This window comes from Lactuca sativa, chromosome 2 (genome assembly GCF_002870075.4).
Source record: "Lactuca sativa cultivar Salinas chromosome 2, Lsat_Salinas_v11, whole genome shotgun sequence".
Classification (NCBI taxonomy): domain Eukaryota; kingdom Viridiplantae; phylum Streptophyta; class Magnoliopsida; order Asterales; family Asteraceae; genus Lactuca; species Lactuca sativa.
In genome coordinates, this window is record NC_056624.2 from 148,340,426 (window position 1) to 148,350,158 (window position 9,733).

The window sequence follows — 9,733 nt, forward strand, 5'->3', positions numbered from 1 at the left end:
GTGGTATCACAGCGGTCTCATCAACAACGCATTTTCGTAACTGAGACACGTGGAATGTATTATGAATTAGACTAAGCTCGTTAGGAAGCTCTAAACGGTAAGCCACCTTCCCCACACGAGCTATGACCTTGTAGGGTCCAATGAATCGGGGTCCGAGCTTTCCCCGCTTCCGAAATCGAATCACACCTTTCCAGCGGGAAACTTTAAGCAACACATAATCTCCCACTTGGAACTCAATATTGGATCGTCTTTTGTCGGCATAACTTTTCTGACGACTGCTCGCTGTGACCAAATGATCCCGAATCACTTGGATTTTCTTCGTAGTCTGTAGCACGATATCGGTACTCCCAAGTACCCTCTGCCCAACCTCGCCCCAACAAACGGGCGTCCTGCACTTCCTCCCGTACAAGGCTTCATACGGAGGCATTTTAATGCTCGAGTGATAGCTTTTGTTATATGAAAACTCAGCTAGATGTAGATGGTCATCCCAACTACCCCCAAAATCAATCGCACACGCCCTAAGCATGTCCTCCAAGGTCTGAATCGTCCGCTCACTCTGCCCGTCTGTCTGCGGATGGAAGGCGATAGTAAAATGTAATCGTGTGCCCAATTCCTCTTGAAACTTCCTCCAGAACCGAGAGGTAAATCGGGTGTCTCGATCGGAGACGATAGAAACGGGCACCCCATGTAATGAGACAATCTCCCGAACAAAGATCTCGGCTAATTTCTCCGCCGATGAGCTCTCCTTTATAGCCAGAAAGTGAGCACTTTTAGTCAAACGATCAACAATCACCCATATCGTATCTAATCCTCGGGTAGTTCTAGGAAGTTTTGTAATGAAGTCCATGGTTAGATGCTCCCATTTCCATTCAGGAATCTCCAATGGTTGCAACTTCCCATGCGGTTTCTGGTGTTCCGCCTTGACCTTCCGACAGGTCATACATTCTTCCACAAATCGAGCCACATCATTCTTCATTCCATGCCACCAGTAAGCCTCATGAAGGTCCCGATATATTTTAGTAGCACCAGGATGGATAGAAAATTTTGACTTATGAGACTCATCCATTAGGGTTTTCCGATTTCCCCCGGTATATGGAACCCAAACCCTACCGTAGCGAGTCAGCAAACCCTGCCCGTCTCGTTCCATCTTAGGCAACTCTTTCCCAATCTTCTCACGCCTGATGTTTTCCTCCAGTATTGCCGTCTTTTGGGCGTCCCGGATTAGATCTAACAAAGACGACACCATCGTGATCTGGAGACACTTAGCTCGAATCGGTTCGGTAGATTGTTTACGACTGAGAGCATCAGCTACCACATTAGCTTTACCGGGGTGGTAGTGAACTTCACAATCATAATCTTTTACCACATCCAACCATCGGATCTGCCTCATATTCAAATCCCGCTGCTCGAACAAATATTTTAGACTCTTATGGTCAGTGTATATGATAAACTTCACTCCATAGGGATAGTGTCTCCAAATCTTAAGAGCGAAAACAACAGCCCCAAGCTACAAATCATGAGTGGGGTAGTTTCGTTCGTGGGGTTTCAGCTGTCGGGAGGCATAGGCTATCACCCTATCTCGTTGCATTAACACGGCACCAAGACCTTGAAGCGATGCATCACAGTAAACCACCATATCCTCAACCCCATCAGGTAAGGCCAAAATCGGAGCATCACACAATCGTTTCCTTAGCTCATCAAACGCCAGCTGCTGCTCCGGGCCCCAAACGAAATTCATTGATTTCTTGGTCAATCGGGTGAGTGGTAAGGCGATTTTAGAGAAATTTTCAATGAACCTCCGGTAATAACCGGCTAAACCCAAGAAACTGCGAATTTCAGAAGGTGTTTTTAGAATCTTCCATTGTTTAACCGCATTAACCTTGGCTTGATCGACCTTAATACCGTTTTCTCAATGTCAGAGGGTGAGTACGGAATGCTGTTTTCTCAATGTCTTCTTCACGAACCCGCATCTGATGATAACCGTAACGTAAATCAATCTTGGAAAACCAAGATGCTCCCTGAAGCTGATCGAAAAGATCGTCAATACGTGGCAATGGGTACCTATTCTTTATCGTGCGCTTGTTTAGCTCCCTAAAATCAATACACATTCGCTGGGGTCCATCTTTCTTCTTCACAAAGAGAATAGGAGCACCCCAAGGCAAGCAGCTTGGCCGTATAAACCCTTTATCACTTAGTTCTTGAAGTTGATCTTGGAGCTCTTTCATTTCAGGTGGTGCCAAGCGGTAAGGAGATTTCGCTACCGGAGTCGCACCTGGCACCAAGTCAATGCGAAACTCCACTTGCCGAACAGGTGGCAAGCCAGGGAGTTCCTACGGAAAGACATCGCTGAAGTCGGAAATGATAGGAACGTCGTCTAGTGCTATAGCAGAAGAGCAAGAAGCCATAGCCAGGCGGGGAATGTCCCCCTGAATAATAAGTTCTCCACCTCTAGGGTTTCGAACACGAACTTGCTTCTTACGACAGTGGATTTCCGCATCAAACGCATCAGGCCAATCCATGCCTACGATAACGCAGAGCTCTCGCATTGCAATAGGGATAAGATCAATAGGGAATTCAACTCCAGAAAACTCGAGAGTGCAACCCCGATAGACATCGGTGACATAAATAGTGCGGTTGTCGACAACATCGACAACCATTGGGTGAGCCAATTTTCCGATACTACGCCATAAACGATTAATAAACGTGTGAGATACAAAAGAATGGGTAGCACCGCTATCAAACATAACAACATCGGGCTTGGAATCTAGCAAATAAGTGTCTGCCACTGTCGTTGTAATCACCGGCTCCTCCACAGTCATCTGGTGAGCACGACCTCATGTCACCATAATGGTTCCCTTAGAGGATGATGCAATTGCAGGATTTGTACCCATGTCTCCTTTACCAGTCTTCAACTTCGGGCATTCAGGCTTCTTGTGTCCCGTCTCGTTGCAGTGATAGCAGACGGGAACTGCAGAAGTAATATGAGGTACTGCACTCGCAGGGGGATCCCTACAATTCTTCCAATGATGCCTTGGCTTTTTGCAGTTGTAGCATATCAACATATTTTTCTCGCCCTAAAGACGTCCTATACTCATACCTTGACTTACTACCCTGCTTTTGCGTTTTCTGGGCATCTTTGGATGTCTTGGAAGAGGTGTCATTGGCCTTCCTCTTGGACTGGGTCTGCAACTCGATTTCCCTCCTCCTCGCTACATTCATGATCGCAGATAAATTCAAGAACTTCTGCATGCTAACAAATTCCCGAATCTCGATACGTAGGATGGCCATGTACCGGCTGACTAACCAGGCCTCGTTCCCAGCAAACGAGGGGCAAAAAGATAGCATCTCCAAGAACTTGGCGTTCAGGTCACTAACGGATTCGGTAGTCTGCTGTAAGGCCATGAACTCTTGCTGCTCCACCTTAGGCACATATTGTGCCTCGAACCTCTCCACAAATTGGGCCCAAGACATGGCCCTCACTTCGTCTTCGTTCAATAGAGCGGTGATGGTGTTCCACTATGTCTTTCCCCTTTTTCACAGCTGATTCATGGCGATCACTGCTTTGTACTAGTCCGGACACCCAACACTTATGAAGGCGCCCTCAACATCTGACACCTAGGGCTTAGTAGCAACTGGGTCGGATTCACCATTCCAAAGAGGAGAGCTACACTTGTTGAACTTCTCGAAGTAGTATGCCGAATCCTGAACAGGCAGAGACAGTAACGCTTCCCCGGGAATAGCCGCGAGGCGCTCATCCAGAAGAGCACCGAATTGGTTGATTATGTCGTTGGTCACACTCGGGATTAGTTCGTTGAAACCGTTATTGAATTCCTCAGCGACAATATCCCTAACTTGCTCCATTTGGAGTTGATTAAGTCGAGCAGGCGGAGCCATTGGTATCCACAAAAGAAGGAAAATCTTAGAAACAATTCAGCCTAGATATTTCTAGGAAGACAAAACACTCAGCTTGCAGAAAATTTTTCAACCTTGCCCCGACTCGAAACCGGCACCGATGTTTCAAATAGTAGGGGCCCTTCTACTACCTTCCACACAAGTTCCAATTTCGCATTCGCGTCTAGTTTCAAAATTTCCAGTTCGCTCTAGCCGTTAATTTTACAACTCTCTCACATGTTAACACTAAATAAGTGTGTAATCTAATATTTTAAGGCTAGTAGAATCCAATTCATAGTCAACAATTTAACATAAACATTTAACATAAGAAATAAGGCTTACTTGGCTGGCTGACTGGTACACCGCGACATCTTTCACTACTAGTCTTCAGAAAGTTTCAAAAATATTTTAAAAAGAAAATAAACTCTTATAGAGCCTCAAATTTGAGTCTAGAACATCCACAAGAATTCCTAGTTCCCTCAAACTGTGGCTCTGATACCAACTTGTGACACCCAATTTTTTTTGCAAAAATTTTAAACTTTTAAAACCCATCTTAAATTAAATTAAAACAACTGAAATAGTCATAACATAATCCATCAACTTAATAATCATATAAAATAAGTGCGGAAGTAATAATAATAATAAGGTCCCAACAAAATAACTAGTAGCGATGTCCCGATGCTCCATGTCAAGCCTTAGCCTCTTTAATCTTAACACCTGAAAAGTTATAAGGGAAAAACGTAAGCACGAAGCTTAGTGAATTCAAACACAGACATTGTACTAACATTCATATTTACTAGCCCTAATCCATTTTCCAATTATAATGATAAAGGCAAAGAACGAATCAATGTCTATATTACGAGAAGGACTTGTAGGTTTGAACCGCACCGGGAAGATCCCGTATCATTTGGCCCTAATCACCGCACCTCACGAAGAGTATTACGTTGGTGATCTTACCTACCCACCGCACCGGTAAATCCGTATCCTTTGGTGGTGTCCCCATATCCATAATTAGTTACATACAGTGCACATGGACGAATTAAAACAATACTTATATAGTATAAATTCAAATAATCACACACGAGCTAACTAGCAAACACAATCATCAATACAAAGGTGTGAGAGAACTCACCTTGAGTGAGTATTAAGGATGGCTAACAATCAAATAATGCTACCAAGCTTGAGCAAACTTCAAAACCTCACCTAAGAAGGACTAAAGGTTAGAAAGGAGAAGTAACGAAGCTATGAGTTGAGAAAAGAGTAATCACAGCAAGGTCTCTAAAACAGACCTGCTGTTCAAAACGGATTTACTCCAAAATCTAAAACCGAAACATAGCTTTAAATAAATTTTATAGGAAACTATGATTGCTCTGGATTCCACAACTGTAAAGAACTCATTCTAACTCCAAAAGATGAATTAAATATGAATTTTACAAAATGGTGTATGACTTCTGTCTCCAACAATACAGTCAAGTGATGTTGGCCAATTCTACCCAACTTGTGAGTAGAATTAGTCCAAAAGAAAATTAAGAGAAGTAAAGGACATACAAGTGAAAGTCTCAGAGTTGGAATTGAATGAAAATCATCTTTCAAACTCCATATATAAAATTCACATTGTGGACAATCACAGCACTAGCAAAAGCTGGTGACTGCCCACTGACCTGGAGTGTGGATCCATTATACCCAATTTATAATTGGAAATAACACCCCATATTCTTCAGATCTTAAATTCATAATATAAGGAACATATAGAAACTTGGAATCACTCTGGATCCTTTTCCAAGCCTTAGAAATGATGAAAACAAAATGACATATCAGAACAGACCCGGATCAGACCTAACAGCAAGATGCCATTCTTTCACATAGATAAAGCCCTTGTCAGTGAGGTTAGCCTTCTTAAGAAAGTTAGCCAACTCAATTTGTGAACTTTTGGAACTGGTTTGGGGTCCGTTTGAGTTCTAGAGCTCCAGATATGATTTTTACAAAATGACTACATATCTGATGGAAAACAGAATCGTAGCCACCCGTGATTCCTTTTTGGCTTATCCATCCTTCTGCTTTTGAAACACATTTTAAGATGTGTTCATCATCCCAATTCAGTCCCAATGATAATGGTGGTACTAAAAAGGGTTAGGGATCATTAGGATTTCATTTAGCCACAAGGATGTAATAATAATCAACATGAAAATAAACATAAGCACATAAAATCATCATTCTCCCTTTTAGGGTTTTCATGATCTTTTGCCACATGTAATCCCCTAGATCCATCATCCACCACATATGGGGTGAAGATAGGATCTTGAGATGATGTATAACATACAATTACAATAAAATAAGAAGGAGAAGAGGTGAATATGAAATCATAAAACTAGAACAAGGTTATGAATCAAGTCGTAAGAAAGGATAAGGAGGTTCATACCAATACGAATCAAGGCTGGAAATGAACAAGAATTAAGCTCCAAACAGCCCCTTGGCTGCTCTTGATCCCAAAGAGAGAGAGAGGGACGATTTTTGAGAGAGAGGGAGGGTTTAGAGTGTTTTCCTTGTGTGTGTTCCAAATGATTCAATTTACACATTAAGTACTATTAACTAGATGGACTTTGCAAATAGGCCCATAGCCCATGGACTTCAATAAAAGGAGTTTACAAGATGATCAAAAGAGTCCAATAACATAAGAAATCAGACATTGGTTAAATAAATTAACCCAAGGTTACAAGGATAATTAAATTAAAATAACCAAACGTACCGAGAAAACACGGAGCGTTACAACTCTCCCCCACTAAGAACGGACTTCGTCCTCGAAGTCAACACCTAGAAACAGATCCGGATAATGAGCCCACATCTCGCATTCCGGTTCCCAAGTCCATTCCGAACCCTTCCTATGTTGCCACTACACCTTAACCAGGTTTATAGTCTTGTTGCGGAGAGCTTTCGTCTTTCGTTCTAAAATAGCGATTGGTTTCTCAACATAATTGAGACGCTCGTCAATTTGTATGTCCTCCAGTGGTATCACAGCGGTCTCATCAACAACGCATTTTCGTAACTGAGACACGTGGAATGTATTATGAATTAGACTAAGCTCGTTAGGAAGCTCTAAACGGTAAGCCACCTTCCCCACACGAGCTATGACCTTGTAGGGTCCAATGAATCGGGGTCCGAGCTTTCCCCGCTTCCGAAATCGAATCACACCTTTCCAGGGGGAAACTTTAAGCAACACATAATCTCCCACCTGGAACTCAATATTGGAGCGTCTTTTGTCGGCATAACTTTTCTGACGACTGCTCGCTGTGACCAAATGATCCCGAATCACTTGGATTTTCTTCGTAGTCTGTAGCACGATATCGGTACTCCCAAGTACCCTCTGCCCAACCTCGCCCCAACAAACGGGCGTCCTGCACTTCCTCCCGTACAAGGCTTCATACGGAGGCATTTTAATGCTCGAGTGATAGCTGTTGTTATATGAAAACTCAGCTAGATGTAGATGGTCATCCCAACTACCCCCAAAATCAATCGCACACGCCCTAAGCATGTCCTCCAAGGTCTGAATCGTCCGCTCACTCTGCCCGTCTGTCTGCGGATGGAAGGCGATAGTAAAATGTAATCGTGTGCCCAATTCCTCTTGAAACTTCCTCCAGAACCGAGAGGTAAATCAGGTGTCTCGATCGGATACGATAGAAACGGTCACCCCATGTAATGAGACAATCTCCCGAACAAAGATCTCGGCTAATTTCTCTGCCGATGAGCTCTCCTTTGTAGCCAGAAAGTGAGCACTCTTAGTCAAACGATCAACAATCACCCATATCGTATCTGATCCTCGGGTAGTTCTAGGAAGTTTTGTAATGAAGTCCATGGTTAGATGCTCCCATTTCCATTCAGGAATCTCCAATGGTTGCAACTTCCCATGCGGTTTCTGGTGTTCCGCCTTGACCTTCCGACAGGTCATACATTCTTCCACAAATCGAGCCACATCATTCTTCATTCCATGCCACCAGTAAGCCTCATGAAGGTCCCGATATATTTTAGTAGCACCAGGATGGATAGAAAATTTTGACTTATGAGACTCATCCATTAGGGTTTTCCGATTTCCCCCGGTATATGGAACCCAAACCCTACCGTAGCGAGTCAGCAAACCCCGCCCGTCTCGTTCCATCTTAGGCAACTCTTTCCCAATCTTCTCACGCCTGATGTTTTCCTCCAGTATTGCCGTCTTTTGGGCGTCCCTGATTAGATCTAACAAAGACGACACCATCGTGATCCGGAGACACTTAGCTCGAATCGGTTCGGCAGATTGTTTACGACTGAGAGCATCAGCTACCACATTAGCTTTACCGGGGTGGTAGTGAACTTCACAATCATAATCTTTTACCACATCCAACCATCGGATCTGCCTCATATTCAAATCCCGCTGCTCGAATAAATATTTTAGACTCTTATGGTCAGTGTATATGATAAACTTCACTCCATAGGGATAGTGTCTCCAAATCTTAAGAGCGAAAACAACAGCCCCAAGCTCCAAATCATGAGTGGGGTAGTTTCGTTCGTGGGGTTTCAGCTGTCGGGAGGCATAGGCTATCACCCTATCTCGTTGCATTAACACGGCACCAAGACCTTGAAGCGATGCATCACAGTAAACCACCATATCCTCAACCCCATCAGGTAAGGCCAAAATCGGAGCATCACACAATCGTTTCCTTAGCTCATCAAACGCCAGCTGCTGCTCCGGGCCCCAAACGAAATTCATTGATTTCTTGGTCAATCGGGTGAGTGGTAAGGCGATTTTAGAGAAATTTTCAATGAACCTCCGGTAATAACCGGCTAAACCCAAGAAACTGCGAATTTCAGAAGGTGTTTTTAGAATCTTCCATTGTTTAACCGCATTAACCTTGGCTTGATCGACCTTAATACCGTTTTCTCAATGTCAGAGGGTGAGTACGGAATGCTGTTTTCTCAATGTCTTCTTCACGAACCCGCATCTGATGATAACCGTAACGTAAATCAATCTTGGAAAACCAAGATGCTCCCTGAAGCTGATCGAAAAGATCGTCAATACGTGGCAATGGGTACCTATTCTTTATCGTGCGCTTGTTTAGCTCCCTAAAATCAATACACATTCGCTGGGGTCCATCTTTCTTCTTCACAAAGAGAATAGGAGCACCCCAAGGCAAGCAGCTTGGCCGTATAAACCCTTTATCACTTAGTTCTTGAAGTTGATCTTGGAGCTCTTTCATTTCAGGTGGTGCCAAGCGGTAAGGAGATTTCGCTACCGGAGTCGCACCTGGCACCAAGTCAATGCGAAACTCCACTTGCCGAACAGGTGGCAAGCCAGGGAGTTCCTACGGAAAGACATCGCTGAAGTCGGAAATGATAGGAACGTCGTCTAGTGCTATAGCAGAAGAGCAAGAAGCCATAGCCAGGCGGGGAATGTCCCCCTGAATAATAAGTTCTCCACCTCTAGGGTTTCGAACACGAACTTGCTTCTTACGACAGTGGATTTCCGCATCAAACGCATCAGGCCAATCCATGCCTACGATAACGCAGAGCTCTCGCATTGCAATAGGGATAAGATCAATAGGGAATTCAACTCCAGAAAACTCGAGAGTGCAACCCCGATAGACATCGGTGACATAAATAGTGCGGTTGTCGACAACATCGACAACCATTGGGTGAGCCAATTTTCCGATACTACGCCATAAACGATTAATAAACGTGTGAGATACAAAAGAATGGGTAGCACCGCTATCAAACATAACAACATCGGGCTTGGAATCTAGCAAATAAGTGTCTGCCACTGTCGTTGTAATCACCGGCTCCTCCACAGTCATCTGGTGAGCACGACCTCATG